The following is a 19,786-nucleotide window of genomic DNA, read 5'->3' on the forward strand; positions in this document are numbered from 1 at the left end:
GAAGCTGATTTTGTCGTAGTTAAAAATAAATGTGAAAGAAAGGAAGGTATTAAAATTAGGACTATTAGGCAGTACCATATGGCTGATAAAACAGGCATGAGGGAGTTTAAAAAAAGTAAGTATGATCGCTGGAAAATGGTTAATAGAAATGTTAACAGACTCTGGGATGGGTTTAAAGCAATTGTTGAGGAATGTGAAAATAGGTTTGTACCATTAAAGGTGGTAAGGAATGGTAAAGATCCACTATATTATAACAGAGAAGTAAAGAGACTAAGAAGGAGGTGCAAGTTGGAACGAAATAGAGTTAGAAATGGTTATGGAAGTAAGGAGAAATTGAAGGAACTTACTAGGAAATTGAATGTAGTAAAATCAGCTAAGGATAACATGATGGCAAGCATAATTGGTGGTCATACAAATTTTAGTGAAAAATGGAAGGGTTTGTATAGGTACTTTAAGGCAGAAACAGGTTCAAGGAAGGACATTCCAGGAATCATTAATGAACAAGGGGAGTGTGTATGAGAGGATCGTCAAAAGGCAGAAGTATTCAGTCAGCAGTATGTAAAGATTGTTGGTTACAGGGATAATGTCCAGATAGGGGATGTGAGTAATACTAAAGAAGTATTAAAATTTACCTTTGAAAACAATGACATTTACAGTAAGGTACAAAAGTTGAAAATTAGAAAAGCAGCTGGAATTGATAAGTTTTCTTGGGATATACTAAAAGCAATCGGTTGCGATATTGTTTGGTTGAAGGAGCTATACCAAATGAATGGAGAGTTACTATAGTAGCTCCTGTGTATAAAGGAAAGGGTGATAGACATAAAGCTGAAAATTACAGGCCAGTCAGTTTGACATGCATCGCATGTAAGCTTTGGAAAAACATTCTTTCTGATTATATTAGACATGTTTGCGAAATTAATAACTGGTTTGACAAAAGGCAGTTTGTGTTTAGGAAAGGTTATTCCACTGAAGCTCAGTATGTAGGATTTCAGCAATATATAGCAGATATCCTGGATTCAGGAGGCCAAATGGACTGTATTGCGATTGACCTATCTAAGGCATTTGATAGGGTAGATCATGGAAGACTACTGGCAGAAATGAGTGCTATTGGACTAGAAAAAAGTGACTGAATGGGTGGCTATATTTCTAGAAAATAGAACTCAGAGTATTAGAGTAGGCGAAGCTTTATCTGACCCTGTAATAATTAAGAGGGAATTCCTCTAGGCAGTATTATTGGACCTTTATGTTTTCTAATATATATCAATGATATGTGTAAACAAGTGGAATCAGAGATAAGGCTGTTTGCAGATGATGTTATTTTTTACACAGTAATAAATAAGTTAAAAGATTGTGAGCGGCTGCAGGGTGGCATCGATAGTGTTGTGAGATGGACGGTGGGCAATGGTATGATGATAAACGGGGATAAAAGTTAGGTTGTGAGTTTCACAAATAGGAAAAGTCCTCTCAGTGTTAATTACTGTGTTGATGGGGTGAAAGTTCCTTTTGGGGATCATTGTAAGTACCTAGGTGTTAATATAAGAAAATACCTTCATTGGAGTAATCACATGAATATGATTGGTAATAAAGGATGCAGATCTCTGCACATGGTTATGAGGATATTTATTTATTTATTTATTTATTTATTTATTTATTTATTTATTTATTTATTTATTTATTTATTTATTTATTTATTTATTTATTTATTCAGGATCACCAACAGCATAACGCCGAATTACAAAGATCCGAGCTATGCACAATAGATATGAATCTAAAATGAAAGATATATACATAAGTCTCTGGTAAGTCCCCAACTAGTGTATGGTTCCAGTGTACGGGACCCTCACCAGGATTACTTGATTCAGGAACTGGAAAAATCCAAAGAAAAGCAGCTCGATTTGTTCTGGGTGGTTTCCGACAAAAGAGTAGCGTTACAAAAATGTTGCAAAGTTTGCGCTGGGAAGACTTGAGAGAAAGGAGACGAGCTGCTCTATTAAGTGGTATGTTCCGACCTGTCAGTGGAGAGATGGCGAGGGAGGTCATCAGTAGACGAATAAGTTTGAGTGGTGTCTTTAAAAGTAGGAAAGATCAGAATATAAAGATAAAGTTGGAATGTAAGGGGACAAATTGGGGCAAACATTCGTTTATGAGAAGGGGAGTTAGGGTTGGAATAACTTACCTAGGGACATGTTCAATAATTTTCCAATTTCTTTCCGATCATCTAAGAAGCTAGGAAAACAACGGATACGGAATCTGCCACATGGGCGACTGCCCTAAATGCAGATCAGTAGTGATTGATTGAGTGATTGGTTGGTCCTAACGAACTGTTCACCTAGAATAAATAATTTCCTAAAATCAATTGACTAAATATCAATTTAACCTAACATATTATATTCCTAACAGAGTTTTCTGGTAACCATTAAGTCATGAATTGTGTGGGAGGTCGAGGAATTTACGATAGTGTGGTTAGTCGGGTGTGGTGGTAATGCTGTTATGCTTCACGACTGAATTACTGTGGCATAACGGCATTGAAGTGCCCGAACATAATCTGTGTAGGACGTCTTCCAAGTCCGTCATTTTCTCATTACTGTCTTGGAGTTGTATGTCCACCAATGTGAGCAGGGATCGACTGAGAATTTGTATGAAGTAGTTCAAAAAGTGAGGCAAGTTTGAATACATCCATTTTCATATTACATTACGTGGGTAACGAGGGTTCAGGTTTTGGGAAGGAGTAGGCCCGCTATCTAACAGCCCATAGCCACAGTTAGGGTGAGATAAAAGGCTGACGATTATTATTATTATTATTATTATTATTATTATTATTATTATTATTATTATTATTATTATTATTAGTTAAAAATTTGCTTCACATCACTGCGACACAGAGAAGTCTTATGGCGATGACGGTGCTTTGAAATAAAAGTGTAATTCAGAAGTGGAAGCATACTTTATACATCCGTACTGTCATGTATAGGCCTAGTCCGTTTAGTATATTCATTGTGTAGTTAACGATAAAAATGAATCAGTTTTGAAATGTGAACCTATCTTCAAGTTTTCAGTAATATTCTCTTGTTTCGGGAACCACATCAACAAAGAAAACATTTATTTTATGACGGAGGTTACCTCACATATTCCATATGTGGAATTCACAGGAACAAATATTTTGTCTTCGTGTAACTGCAGGCCTCAAATGACATATCTTTCCTGACAAGATAGGCTTTAAATGAACATGCAGGTAGTGTTTATATTCTTTAAGGAGGCGGACGCTCTCACCAGACCTGATTGAAGATGTACCCCCACGTGCCCGTCCACCGACGCGTCTGTACAAATAGCGTGATTTCTATAATAGCACGTGGTGCCAGCCCTAGGCTACTCTTATTTTATCACCAACAAATCCACCTGGGCAGAAAGAGAAATTAAAATATCCGTTAAAATATGAAGAAAAATATTATAGCTTAGTGTGTATTTCCTATCCCATGAAGAACTAAACTAAAACGAACAAGACGGTGAATATTCTGAACACTGCAAAATATTGCATCATGTTCTATCAAACTGGAAGATACCGATTCCCTTACGAATTAATTTTTCCCTTAGCTACACTGAAACCCGAATCAAATAATCAATTGCTAATTCATTCTTTCCATTGCGGAATTTCATTCCACAAACTTTGATCGAGACTTGAATAATCGTATCAATTATTATGTTCGGACGAATGTCAAACATTTTCGTGTACCATTGAACGTTGGAAGCATTACAATGGTAATAATAATATTCAGAAGGCCTTGTTAATGATTATTATTAGGGCTCGGCCATTTAGGAAGTTATAATTTTGGTCTTTATTTTCTTGCCTGATTTGATTTTGGAGTAAATCAGGTAATTACGGTCAGAATGAAGTGATTTTTATTTCTCATGTAAATGCATATTTCGACTACTGTTTGTCGTAAGGTCATATATTGAGCTAATTTCGTATAATCGTTATATGTCTGACATACTTCGGCGGTTTGACGGCATCTGTAGCTGTGCAAAATCATCTTCAACTTACCGAATTAGAACTAGTGTTCACAAAACTGCTTTTCGGTATCACATCTGAAGTTAATGCAAGTGTAATAGTCTTTGTATAGAATGAATGTCATAAAGCTCACTGCACCTTTTACCCCACCCGCTGTACTCGGCAACTGCGACCCTAGAGACGGAAATAATCCTGAAAAACCCAACCCAGCAGTGAGCTAACTACTTCTGGCTATCGCTCACTTGTCTTTGTTCCAATCTGAATACATCAACTTCCTTTCACGTACACAAGCGTCAGTTTGCTGTGAATCGTATCCCTGCACACATTCCTATTCCAGTATCTCAATTTGGACAGATTAGTTCAAGCTGATCACCGAATTGTCTATCTCCATGTCTTGCCTTCGATGATACAGGATAGCGCCTTTAGACCTCGAGCCGACTGATCATGGCTTATAGCTTGTCTTGGAAGGGCCACATAATGATCTCTGGGAATCTTGTGTATGTTTTTCAGAAATTTTTTCGATTTGAAGAAGGAAATTTGGCCAGTGTAAAAAGTGAATATTAAAATTATAATATCAGAAGTTATTCATTTGCACAGAAAAATGTTACAGAATAAAGAAATGCCCCAAGAAAACTCCTAATCAGAAAGTATTACAATTTAAATTTAAAAAACCGTCTGCTTCTGCATCATTAACAATAAAACATTGAAAGTCAACTTTTGAAACCTTTGGTAAAGTGATTTATGTCTGAAACACGTCCACAAACACGGTCTTCGTTATTAACAGGACGATGCTCTGGACCCCGTCTACTCGTCTGCAATCATTACATTGTATGGCAATATTTGAAGTAGAGATTTCCACTTATTAGTGTCTATTAGAAAAGTTTTCATATCCTCTCATTCTACTTATTATTCTTACAAAAGTCTTGTACTGCATTAGTCAATATCACTTTGGTGGAGAACGTTACCGCTTTTAAGATGCCATAAAACTAGCGATTCGCATTAAACGTGAGTCTTTTACAAATATAAATTCACCTGAAGCCAAAACGTATTCAATAAACTTGAATAAGCCTTTGGAGGCTTGGTGTTTCAGGTGAAGGTAAGTAATCATATGGAATAAGAAATACCGCAAAGCAAATTTCGAAAGAAATGGATATAACTGGCTAAGCTGCTAAACGACATATGAACCTCGTATGAATCCACTCGATATTCAATTGAGCGTCCCTACTTTTAGGTTAATTTCATAAGAAGGAAAATGTTTACTAGTCACGTTTCCACTTGCCTCTTTACAGACACAGATGTCCCAGTCATATCAAGCTCTTTTCCGGTTAGTCGTAGTGCTGGGAATCCTCTAGGCAGTCTTGAGAGTTCTTCAGGAGAAGAAGACCCGGAAGAAGGATGCTCTTTTTGGTACAAAGGTGACCCTACTGGTTTTTGTCAGTCGCATCCCGGATTTCCTATGGAAAATATCAAAGGTAAGAAGTTTTACCAGCAACGTTTATAACCAGTATGATTAAGGGCTCAGAAATTACGTAAGACATAATTTTTTCTATTCCCTGGCAATATTCCAAAATTAATTCTCCTAAAATAAATTTCCTAATGAACGTTTCGCCTAAAATAAATCTACTAAACCTCAATTTACCTAAGAAAGTGTTATTCCTAACTGTGTTTTAATGGTAACCATTAAGTCATGAATTGTGTGGAAGGTGGAGGAGGGTTCCGATATTTCCGATAGTGATAGTTGGTTGTAGTGGTAATGCTATTATGTTTCAAAACTGAACTGCTCTAGTATATCAGCATTAAAGTGCCCGAATATAATCTGTGCAGGATAACTTCGAATACCGTCATGTGCAGGCAAGTTTGAAGTAATTTCACTTTCAATTTAGAAGACGTGGATAGCGATGGGGAGGAGTAGGCCCGTTATCTAACAGCTCATAGCCACACTTCGGGCGAGATAACACCGGGAGGTTCGCTATTATTATTATTATTATTATTATTATTATTATTAGTATTATTAATTTTATAATTTGCTTTACATCACTTCGGCACAGATAAGTCTTATGGCGTTGACGTTGCTTTGTAATAAAAATATAATTAAGAAGAGAAAGCGTACTTCATACATCCATACAGTCAAGTAATATGGTCCGTTCAGTATAGTAAGTGTGTAATTACCCGTGACAACGAAACATTTTCTAATGTGAAATTATGTCCACATTTTCAGTAATTTTCTTTTGTTCCTGGATCTACATCAATAAAGATAACATTTAGTTGAGCATATTCCATATTTGGGATACACAGGAACAAATATTGTGTCGTCCTGACAGTGCAGGACTTACCTGACATACTTTCCCGGACACAATAATCTTCAAAATAATGAATATGTAGGTAGTGTTTATATGCTTCAAATAGGTGGACGTTGCATCAATCCTGATTGAAGTTGTACCCACACGTGACCTTCTACCGATGTATCTGTACAAATAGCGTGATTTCTATTATAGTACATGGTCGCAAGCCCTAGGCTACTGTCATTTAATTACCGACTAGTCCACAAGGACCGACACTGAAATAAAATATCCGTTAGAATATGAAGTAAAAAATATAAAGCTTAACACGCATTGCCTATCCCCGGCAGAACAAAATAAAAGTGCCAAGACGGTACAGTTCGTGAACACTTCGAATCATTGCATAATTTTCTATGAAACCGGACGCTACCGATCCTCTTCCGAGTTAATATTTCACTTGGTAACACTGAAACCCGAATCAAATAATCAGATGGTAATTCATTCTTTTCACTGCAGAATTTATTTCCACACACTTTGATGAAAATTTGAACAACCGTATCAAGTACCGTCTTTGGACGAATGTCAAATTTTATCGTGTACCATTCAACGTTGGAATGTTTGCAATAATAGTGAGATTCAGATTATTAATAACGTCATATGAAACGTAGACCGATCAGAGGACATTGAAGAGTATATAATTGCCGTAGTTCAAACCTGCTTGATGTGCTGTTAATGGAAATAATAGCCGATAATATTAGTTCCGCCCCAAACAGTGATCCTTATCGAGGAGAATCAAGATAAACGTAAACACGACTACACGAACATAAAGTAATATAAATATTATGTAGTTTTCCTTAAAAGTAAAGCATGACCGTAATATCAGGATCATAGATATTTATGGTAAAATTTGATAATCACGAACAGACTTAAAAGGAGGGTAATTTCTCTTCCTGTTTTCTATTAATTTATTTCAGGTTATCCACTATTCAACTTTGCTCTTCCTTCGCCTTCTGTATCTCTTCCTGATTATTTCTTATTGCTTCATCCCTCTTCTGAAGTTCTTCTTCTTACTCTTCCTGGTACTATTCAAACTGAGCTCGCACCTGATTCAGATTTGCCATCTCTAAGTTTTATTTTCTCTAATATTTTTCAAGACTCTAAATTTTCCTTGATTTCCTCTAGTTTCCTGCTCTAAATTGATATCTGTATCTTAATATCTAAACACTTTATTTTATTCTTAAAATTATGCAATTGGCGGACTACCTACTATCCTAGTCAATTTGCACTAGACCAATCCCGATCATGAAACAATTCGGATCCCAACTATATTAGCTCATTTCAATGTGATCATTACCTGGAGAATTAACATTTCTAATGCATATTTGTAACTTCTATCTTACAGGCTAATAACATTTATATTCTATTCTATCATACTCATTTAAGTTTTCGAATTATTGTCTACTGTTCTCATAAATAACATTTTTTTCTCTCCACTCCCACGATGAGTATCATATTTTCTTTGGACTCTGTCTTTCTCCTCTATTTTCTCTTGGCTCCGTCTTTCTCTTCTTTCTATTCTTCGAGCCGTACCTTGCGGCGTCAATTTTATCGTTATATCTCTCTACCTTTTTCTTCTTGTCTTCCGTTGGAGTGTCAATTTATCTTTGTATATTTTTCTCGGCCCTTGTTGTCTTCTTTTGGAGTTTCACGTTGGAGCGCCAATTTTCTTCTTTTTGCCTTTCATTGTCTTCCTTTCTTGCCCCACAATCGGGAGCCAATTTTCTCCATGTTTCTTATGACAGGCAAAATATCCCAGCCGGCTTTTCAGAGTAATTGTTTGTTCAGTTGTTTAACGTGGGACCAAAGAAGGCTCGATACGCCCAGTACGGTGTTACGTAACTCCTCAGTTCACACGATGGACGTCTCCATCCGACAAATCAGTAGATCGGCGGAGTAATTCAAAAATGCATTTTCCCCAACTTTATTACGGCTTATTCTACCTCAACCATCAATAAATAATACCTCCAATGACTTTTATTAACTAAAAATATTTACTAAACTATGAATTTAGGAAGAGAAACTTATGATAACGTTGTCGAAAATTTAAAAATTGATACATTAATATTCACATTTGATGTAAAATTCTCATCTGAATAAAATCACATCTTTTATCTTCATCCTCCAGTCCTTCTCTTTGATACAATTGACATGTAAATTACTTGCTTAACAACACTGCTAAATTGTTAACTTGACAACCTTTCCGAATTGTTTCATGGGATCTTTTATTTCATAATAAGCTTCGGACGACTCAATAAGTTTCTTGTTTACATTAAGCAAAAAATGTTGCTAATATCCTGCATTTATTCTATCATTCATTACATGTCCTAAAGTCAAACACTTGTTCAAATAGTTATTCACAACCTCAAAATATGCCCTACATAACTTTAATTGATTGAAATATGACTGTAAAATTTCGTAGGCATAAGTAAGCATAGGGATTACTTCCTTTTGAACACATAATACAACATAAATTCATTCATATGATATTATATATCTGCATTGATCAATTATAATAATATAATCATGCCTTGATTCAATTAGAAGGGTGTATCTGTCTATAATAAGCTTAAATCTATTATTTCCAAGTGTAATAATATTTATTTGTGGTAGGGATGTCATTAGATGGTCGTGACTCTCCAGCATCTGCCTCACACAGGTTAGATACATTGCCATTACGTTACTATGTATTTATTTCATGAGATTATTCACTAATAACATATGCGATCCTAGCTTGCGTCAACATAACTTGAAATATTCCATCTCGTCTCCATTCATGACGCATAATCTAGTCTCATTTACTTCATATATCATTTTCATATCAACTCCATAACTGTACATTTTAATTCGTATCTCTTCTCATTCTCACTACCCCTTCTTAATAATGGCCTCCCTCGACGCACACTCTTCACGTATTCTTATATTACCGTATCGGATCCATAATATCTCATCTTGCCATAACCTTCATCCTATCATATGGCACTTCAGCACATCTTAATATTACAATAACAATCAACATATCACCTACATATGTTCTCTGGATCTGTCATCTGCATTAATATCAATTTATGACTTGGAATCTTTATTATTGTAAGAACCTTAACTTCTTTAAAAGTAACATCATTTTCAATTGTGGCATAACACTACTTGGATCGTTATGTGCTCTTTTCTTCTTGGATTTACGTTCTTTGCTTATATATTCGTAGAAAACTATCTACTTCCTATAAATCAATTCATAATGAGGTTGTATGTGAGAATCTAATATTAATGGTTCATTTTCACAGATTAAAATTACACTAAGAATATATATCAACTTTTAATGATCTCAAAAGATTATTTCCTATCAAAACATGTAAAGATTTTAAAAACAAGAAACTTATCTCGTGACCTCCGCTTGTAGGATGGTCTAAATGTGATCCATTCTCCTCTACTGCTGGTGGGTGGGACCTTCGTGACTGGCGGCTGGTTCTTCCATCGCCTCTGGTCTCGGCTGCTTAAGGCATGACGTAGATAACTCCAGGCCGTCCCTTGCCCATCTTCTCTTGTATGATCACAGGAAGAGAAAATACTTATGACATTACTTGATGCATAATGACGTTCTTAAGGCCTACTAAAATTACAATTTGTCTTTCTTTTCAAAATTGATTAAGGTGATCTTTATATTCTCTCTCAGTTCTTTATAATGCTAGTTTTGGCTTCAATATTTGATTAAAGTTGGTTTGTTTTAAGTAACTCAACGATATTATTTGCGTAATGTAGTCTTGTTCTGCTCCGTTCTTCTTAATAGTGTAGGCGTCTTAGGGCAAGTTGGTTGGTAGTATATCGCCTCGTATTTGACGAAATATTTCGCTCGGTTTATATTTCTTTTCCTACATCGCGAGGTCTCAATACATATGTATATACTCTGATATACTGATATACTCTTCTCGTACAATACTCTCCTTTTCTTGAATTTTTACTTGTTTAATACCAACTGTTCCTTGTTGTACATCTTTCTGCTAAAAATGCATTCATTTTGTTCTCAGTGTTGGCTTGGCTCAACAATCCAAGTTCCATTTCTTTGTCTTTTCACTGCCATGATGATTGTCTCCATTCTGATGTCAGGTCAATGTAGACTTCTATGACATACTGTGGAACCATTCCTTCTACTTAACCTCGGGCCGATGACCTTAGATGTTGGGCCCCTTTACACAACAAGCATGGGAGCGCAATACATTAAACAAATCTTTTCAGTATAAACACTCTTAAAAGTATATTCCAATTCTATGTATGAAGGTAGCCCTTTCCTTACCCATTTTTACCTGTCTCATCCAATACTCAGCGTTAAGTTTGTCATCATTAAACTTCAAGCTATTTATTTTACTTTCTGTATGAACATATGGTACTGTATGGGATATTGTGTTGACGAAATACGTTTTACCGATTACATTAAGTCGAGTGCAGAATCGGAAGGTTTTAATTCCTATTTTTCAGTCTTTTCTGGCTACAGTCTAACTGTAATATGTTTGTGTTCCTAATTTTTGTCACCACATTAATGTCGATGACCGAAATCGACTTGATGAATAACATGAATATATTATGCCGGTATCTGTCATTTGGTTGTGGGGCCTTGGGAGGAGAAAGTTGGCCTGGCTTCAGCCGCGCGTGACGTCACAGAGTTAGGCCCCCGCGTATTCGCTACTGCGGCAACAAGTAGGGACGACCAAGGCGCCCAAGTCCAGCCAAAACTGCCTCCACTTGTCAGCGTGCCGTTGTCTCACTGGAGGCTTCCTGGTAGTGTGAGAACGAACTCGAAGGTTAACCCAAAGAACTCGATTTCGAGAGGACTCTGGTGCGTCTCGATTCGCAAAAATGTATGGAATGTCAGGCCTGCCTGTCAGAGTTTCAGTGGTTCAGTTTTACTAACGATAAAGACGGTTCGGTTCAGTGAGTGATCGCCGCTGGGGAGCACGGCATCAGTCAGTGGACAGTAACTATGTGTGTGTATTGACGGGGAATGCAGGACAGTGCCACTGAGCGATGAGTGCCAATTACCAATGATCGCAATGAGTGTACAAAGAGTGTACCATGTACCACGCACACAACTGTAAAACTGTGTTGCGCGCTGTGTAGCCGTGATTAGTGTAGAGCGAGTGTGATCGTGAAAAGCTGTGAGCTGTGTAGCATGATTATTGTACAATGATTGCGATTGTGAACTGCCCTAGGTTCTAAGTGAGAGTTTCAGAAGAGTTCGTAGTGTGAGTGTTCTGCGTATTTGCAAGCGATATGGTAAATAGCTCTGTGTAACTGGACAGTGAGAGCAGAGAGAGAGCACCAACTGATGAAACTCTGTGCTTGTGTACTTGTATAAGCAATTATGGAGACTTAATAAATCCTACAGTAAACTCTATGAATTGTGCAATTATTATCTACCCCGCCAACACGTTACAGCAGGTGTCAGAAATGGGATCGACTGGTTGCGTGTTTTCTAATGAGTAGCAAAATGGAAGCCATAATCTTCCAGGCTTTACTCAGTAATCTCTGTGAACTTAACAATGAACTCAAAAACGAACTTAAAGAGTGGGTTAAAATCTGACGAGGACCCTTTTAAAAGTAAGATCACGAATGAACAGAAATCTAATCAAGACCATCTAAAATTACAATTAAATTAACTTTAGGGTGGATAGTCTAAATTAAAAAACGACGTGCGCTCCCTCGAACTAAGTTAAACAGTAACATTATATAGGACGTTAATGAACTGGTTGAAATAATCAGTTCAAAGCAATGTTCAGATTGTGAAATTCGGAGTTCGAGACCTGAGGAGTGAAGTGATTGCACTCTGTGGAAGAGGGACATCCGTAGGATAACATACTAAGCCCACCAGCAGCGACGGAGGTTCTAGCGGCGAGAAGGTTACAACACGTCGCTAAGGAGGGACCACTTGTTAGGGGACGTTCCGGAACCAGTTCCAACAGCTAGCCCACAAGACTCTTAAACTGAGGCTAACTCAGGGTCACATCCAGAATTACGCATCCTATACTTTCAAGGATATGCTCCACGATACCGAGATCCGTCAAAGGCAAATGCTGAGCCGAGAACTTAAATTCTGATGGGTCATAACGACAGTTCTGAGGACTGAAGCAGTGAAAGATATCGTGCCACAGTCATGAAGATCCATGAAGAGCGATTACCACTGGAGGCTCACCCAGTAACAGGAAAGCGACGCATTCCACTGCCAAAATGCCGATGCCACCGCGAGGTCACCTGCTGGAACTGCAGAGAGTGGGGACATCTCCGCAGAAACTGTCAAATTGGGGTGACTCTTGATCAGGGAAGCGAGTAAGTGCCGACAAGGAGAGGTGCTCTTCGGCATCGTCACTAACATCCGTCACATTTATGTGGGTCACCGAGTGGAACGACCCCTTGATCACTGACAGGGGACCCGGGGTCAGGCCGTTCCGTATCACGATAGATATGGGGGGAGGGGGTTATTGAACATCGCCTGGTGAGACATCACCAGGACACAGACAGAGAGGGAATTCAACCGCCCTTCCCTACTGCGAACAGCCTAGGGAGACACAAAACGCCCTAATGGTGGTCCTAATCCACCTGACGCAGGAACAACGCCGCCTTTGAGTCTGGGCCTTCGTGACAGCAAACGCGGGCGAGGTCATAATGATCTTAGAAGCAATAAGGGCGTACAAGAGGACTGCCGAAGTGCGACGGCATGTGCTGGGGCTCGACAAAGCTGTGTAGCATATTCTACCCTTCCGCCCGTAAGTACTGCTAACAACCATCCCTTCAGGTGACGTTCACTTCCTGCGTCGGCAACTGTACGTACATAATTCGTTAATTTCAACGTCGTTTGACAGAAGTAAAATAATTGTTCTATTCAGACGGAATATTATGTTTCAAGAAACTAGAATTTGTAGCAGCCTAATACACTCATTTGCGAAAAAGAAAATTGCGCGTTATGACGGCGTCATCGCGGAGATACTTAAGAGGGTAACGGTACAGTATAGGGCGTGATAGTATAAATAAATCATCACAAGAATTTACCACACATTAGTGGGCAACACACCCTTGCGGGATCCACTCAGTACGTTGTTGACCACTCGTAGCACGGAGACAGTTGGCGATATGGTTCGGTATGGAGACATTCATACGTCGAATGTTCTCTCGACCCTGCCGTAGCTGGTGCAATTCACTTTCCGTATCTGCCGTAGTAGGAGCTGGTCGAAATTGCCGTCCAATTTGGACCCAAACATTCTCGATTAACGAGAAGTCTGGAGGTAATAGGTGCTAAGGAATAATGTTGACATCAAAAAGGACAAGCCGGAGATAACCATGCCGTGTAAGGCAGGGAATTACCCTGCTGAAGAATGGATTTGTAGAGCTATACCATGAAGGGAAGCACACGCGGTTGCAAATCCCTTCCAGTGGGGAGCGGGAATGGTAAGAAATGGCACCCCACCCTATCACACCTCTCTTTGAGGTGGTGTGCCACTATACAGCGAAGAGCGGATCACCTTGCTGGCCAGGACGTCTCCAGACTTGAATTCGGCGGTTGTCTCTATTCAGACTAAACCATCACTCGTCGCTGAACAGCAATCTTTGCCAGTTCGCGAGCAGCCAAGCTGTCCGCTTGTGGCAGAAGTTCAAACGTGCGTGGCGACGCTCATGTCGAAATGGTAGTCGTCATGAGGGACGGTACGACGCGGATAGTGCTCCACTGGCCACCTGGATATGATAAAGAAAAACACATGCGTATCCACAACTGCCGTGCCATGTCTCTGAATTGTGGGATGCGACTTCTGTAGGGTTCTTAGAGCCTGCCACACGATGAAATTATCCTTCCTGCTGGTGGTGTTGCGGGGTCGATCCGAGCCTTCTTGATGCTCTTGTATAATTTTACATTTCCACTGCACCCACCTCCGAGGTACAGTTTAGTCAGAATTATTCAAGAGGCGAGCAATGCGTTGAAGCTTCCAATCTTCCTCCTTTACAAGGGAAGCTTCAATGAAATCACATGAAAGCATACTCGAAATTTCCGTGACACAATGGACATAGCGTAAAAATATCCTGCACAAATATATTGCTGTGAGTTTTAGCAGGAAGTTCCCGAAACCGAGGCTGGAAATATTGCGTGACACCGCGGCTTGCTCAGTTGCAATGGACATGCCTATCCGTTTGGAATCTGTAGACGGTGCGTCGCACAGTGTGTCGAATCCCAATTCTAGGTGGAAAAAAATGAATAACGTCGTTTTTAGTGCTGGGATCCTATTAAAAGTTGGCAATATACCCTTTTAGAGGTCGCTGAATTCATATCTGGCATCGTCTAAAGTGTACGATCTTCGGGGGTTAATATATAGTGGTGAGGGGCAAGGGGAGGTGTAAAAAATGACTGAAAGCAACAAAAGAATCGTCCAGTTTTGGGATTAAAAATCACGATTTGGATGTGTATGCTATAGTTTATGACAGTGGTAAACATACTATTTAAAACTGGATAAAGTATGAATAAGAATGAGAATTTCACTCCAGTATTCTTGTTACACCTACAATGGTTTATAGAAAGCTGTGAACTGCAGTCCAGTTTCCAGCCAGAGATGGCGTCTGCTCTTTTATTTGGTTTTCAATTAACTCAACTTCACGTTTGACGATTTCAGATCTTTCCTTCTCAAAACGAAATGTTATTGGCCGGCAATAACGCGTTGATGAAGGCCTGGGATTTGTCCAAATGACAGTTTTATTGGCATCATTCAAGTGCAGTTTTAAAGGAACGAAACAGATTACACGCAAATACGCATCTGTGTTCCTGTGGTCCTTAAATCTTTCTTTGTACAAACTGTGACCTGAACTTCCGTCACATCCCCATTTGCTGATAAGGGCGGCAGAGGAGTCAGTACTTTGCACAGGCAAGGTATCAACTAAGCGTTTTACCGTTAGATCTAATATTGCCTGTAACTTTACAGTAGCTGAGGTATCGCTAATAGTCATATCTTCCTCCAGAGGATAAAACGCAGCTTTAGCTTTATTTAAAGCATAATATGAGGGGTAAATAAAATGTCCTAAATCCATGGCACGTTTCCACATTAATGTATAACCGTACGAGGTAGACTTGGTGTCAACGTATAGCGCTAACGCTTCCTCCGGTGTAAATGGAGGCTTGTCCTGCTCCTTTTTATGAGCAATTAGAGCTTTCTTAATTTTTGCGCCTCTTGTTGGGGAGGAATAAAGCTCTTTCACGTTGCTGCATCCCTTTTCCCGTTTGGTCGAAAAGAATCTTCAGCAGCAAACGCGACTTCCTCCAAACTACGCGATTCGGTAATATCACAATCTTTTTGCTTCGTCTTTACGGAACAGTCTTTAAATTCCTTAAGGTGACGGCCGGCCTTGTTTGGGACACAACTTGTTTTCGGATCATACGCTGGATCAATGTCGTCTTGTTCACTTAACACGAAAAAATCCGTCCCTTTTAAGCAATCACCGAATTTTTCCCGGAATCGTTGTTCTCTTCTTCCTGCACTCTCCCATTTTTTGATACTATGGGATATCAACTTAATTTTGTTTCTTAGCTCCTGAACCTGAGTGTCAATAAGAGTTTTAGGCTCAAATTTATTCATAACATATTGAAATATGACTTCTGAACGCCCCTCTTTACGACACGACCGCCACGCGTTGAAAAATTCTTCTCGCGGCAACGCCCACATAGTCACTGAAAATAAGAAAATAAACCATCATGCACATTCGTGCGCAAATAAACCTCTACAGATCCTGAATGAACATTAAATTTCCCATCGAATGACGTTTAAAGTAAAGTGGCATTATGAGGCACTCATAAAGTTTTTTCCGATCAAAATCTAAAAACAATCGAAGTTTCTACAACAGCTTCCTTTTACAACTCATTGTAAATAATTTATTTAGTGCAGAACGCTTATATTACGCATAAAAGTGAGAACACATACCACTTTTCACTATTCCATGAGCCACAGAAGACAACACCTCGTTGAACCCCCTAGAAACACAACGTTCGGTTCACTCCGACACCTCCCATCAACTGAGCTGATATCTGCCAGGAAGACATTTCAGCACCTGTCCGCTCCATCCTACACACCAGAAAGCGGAAAGGAAGACCGAAGATCACCATCTGGTTTTTTCACTATCGAATGAGCCAGGTTTTGCTTTGGTTTGCGGCAGTGACATTTTTCCACCTAGACATGGGATTCGACACACTGTGCGTCGGTGGGAAGTGTTAGCAATCAACTGAGGGCAGCAGTTCAATCCCCGTTATTTCTTCGATGTTGAAAGGACAAAGAGCTGTCAAATACAGTGATTCATGCAGGTTGCATGTCGTGTGCGCAATTTCCATTCCACACCCTCCGGCCGTCATAGGGGCTACTAAAACCGACTGATAAGTATGTTGCACCTTACCAGGCTTTTCACATATTCCGATGTCCATTTCTTAAAACTCCAGTTAAAGCTAGCAGCAATTTTTAGTATAGGATCATTTCACGTTACATAGGTTACATCGGTGGAATTTCAGGTAAATAGTTATGTGTTCTCACTGAAGATTTCCTTGTTAGTCTTTCGATATAGTCCCTCTCAAGCAAATCTCTCAGCTCAAAGCCTTGTCGAATGTGTCATCGGGTCATGCTGCGTGTTCACTCAACTTAGCTATATTGCTCACATTGCTCACACTGATACTAAGGCCTTATTCGCTGTCTTACACCTATGAATGAGGGAGGGATGTGTACAAACTCATGGCGGCACTACCATTTAAGCAATCAGCAAGCGGGACATACGTCAGCCTTTGATGATACTGTGGAATAACCGTTGTAGTACTGGCGCGATTCGTTCATAGGACGGCTTTTTATTACACGTGAATACATATTTTTTATCAGTTCCTTGTTCAACAATTTTACAATTGAATTTAAAACTGATATATTATCCAGCCATACGTATGAGCAATGCATCAACAATGCATTTGCGCCCTTTATGTACATCCAAGGACGTCAGCCACTAACAAATTGCATGTTTAACATGTGACTGAGGCCTCTTGACATAAATAATTTCATTTGCATCTTTAAGTTTTTAAAGAATGCGTGATGGATATTTTGTAATGTTACTCAATATACGTACTGGTTTTTGCCAATTAATTGCTTGTATAACTGAAAATGTATTTTGATCGTGGGTCTGAAAAATATAATGGAGTGATCTTTTGTACCTACATATTTGTTATAGCAAGTACCAGTAGTAAAACCAACGATGGGGATTCTTCTGGTAGTTTGGAGTCTCCGTCAAGACCAGATATACACGGAGCTGCAAGGACAAGAGGGATAACAAGTAAGTGACCGTTAGAATTCAGCTTTCCGGTATTTCAAATCTTTCGTGATCGATGTTACTCTTTGTCAATGCAGGACAATGTAAATAACAGTAAGATGAGTTTATTTCTGTTTATTATAGAAATAAGTGACTCAGTTGATTACTTTGTTCAAATCCCTCCTTTGTTAGATTTTATTATATAACCGGGTTTGATATACGTTTGGTACCAAGAGTATGGAAATATCTTCTTATCAGAAGAACTGTATTCCTCGTGCTCATGAAAATTATTCAAACACGTTATGTGTAGAAAATTTTAGACGGCAGATAGCTGTCGGCATCTTATATTTATTTTTTTCTTTGCTAGGGGTTTTACGTCGCACCGACACATTTAGGTCTTATGGCGACGATGGGATAGGATAAGGCCTAGGAGTTGGAAGGAAGCGGCCGTGGCATTAATTAAGGTACAGCCCCAGCATTTGCCTGGTGTGAAAATGAGAAGCCAAGGAAAATCTTATATTTCAGGCAGAAAAGAAGCTTTACAGTATGTCGACATGGTAATAGGAAACATGAATTTATCTTGAACGTGTTACACGACAGTATTTCAGAACTTAGCCCTAAAATATCTTGTGAAACGTATCAAGTTTTGAAGACCATAAGTCTTAGTTGGAAACTCGTAGAATGTGAGAAAATGTAAATCGTTATTCTGTATTAGAGAAATGTGTGTCGTAACATTCTTTAACATTTCAATTTTCGAAAATAGCATGGAAAGTACCTTACGCTAAATACTTAGAAACTTGGTGTATAATACAGTTGCATGTACTATATTTGATTATTATTATTATTATTATTATTATTATTATTATTATTATTATTATTAAAGCAGTAGCACAAATAGCTAACAGTGAGTTTTATTCAAATTATTGTTTATTATAGAAATAAATGCTTGCTTTGCTCAAAACTCTCTCTCTGTGTTAGATCAGTCAACTAATGGAAAAAATCATCTCATATAAAGTGACGTTGATATTTTTCGTTCAGGCGATGGAGCCAGATTTAGAAATAAATCCACTATAATTCCTAACATATTTTGGATTTCATAATGTTTCTTTCCTTATTCCCTCGTGAGTGAATTTATGTTTAATGTGTGCGATTAGAATTATTCAAAACCGTATTTTAAAACGATATGATTCTAAATCAATTACCATTATATGAATTAACGCCCCCGTGACACTTGCAGCATTCCACCGCTGTGCTGCCGGAGATACTCAGTAGCTCGGGAATCATCGGCGATATCTTGTAACAATTCTCCGATTTCTGATACGTAGTTCAAACATTTAAACAACAAACGCGACGAAAACGTAATTATGGAATATGGATTGGTGTTTATTCCACTCCAAATGAATTTCTGCTGCTGAGTCAGTTATTTTAGAGGTAACTGGTAAATGTGTAGCTGTAACAGTATCCATGCAAGTCACATCCCATACTAAGGATATTCCGTTCTTCCAAGGTATGACTGATAGCCAATCAGGACGTTTAATATCGGATCGACTAGTTCTTACAGGTTCCAAAATAGCTCGAAAGCCCGTTGATGTCAAGACACTTATTATTAGGTCGTTAAGGAGAAGTGTCGAGAAAGGCCTTCACGAGCGTTTAGGGAAAATTCAACCATGGTGTCCTAGTTGATCTATAATGGCACCGCAGATGTACATATGATGTTGACACATTTGGAACCCAAACTTGCGGCTACTGCAATTCGGTAAGGTGCGTTATCCATAAAAGTTCGTATATTGGTTGAAGGAATGAATGTAGGTATTGACGTATACATCTGTATCATGGGAAGATTCCAGTATTTCATGGATCCGTGCAGCCTTGATCATAACCCAGTTTTCTGGAGATCTAGACGTGATGAAGGAAGCTGAGATTTGTTCAGAGTTGACCACTCCTGGGGAGCTTCTGGAAAATGGCACACCTCATTTTTATCACGATGAAAATAAACTTGTGACTTGACAAAGGCGAGAGCTCCATAAGCCATGCATACAAGCAAACGTCAATTGTTTTACTAATACCAAGCCCACCAAGTCTTCAGGCAAACCTGCCAAGATCCAAGATCTCAACAGACCATCAGCCTCCATGAGAAGTGGAGAAA

This window comes from Anabrus simplex, chromosome 2, assembly GCF_040414725.1.
Source record: "Anabrus simplex isolate iqAnaSimp1 chromosome 2, ASM4041472v1, whole genome shotgun sequence".
Lineage (NCBI taxonomy): Eukaryota > Metazoa > Arthropoda > Insecta > Orthoptera > Tettigoniidae > Anabrus > Anabrus simplex.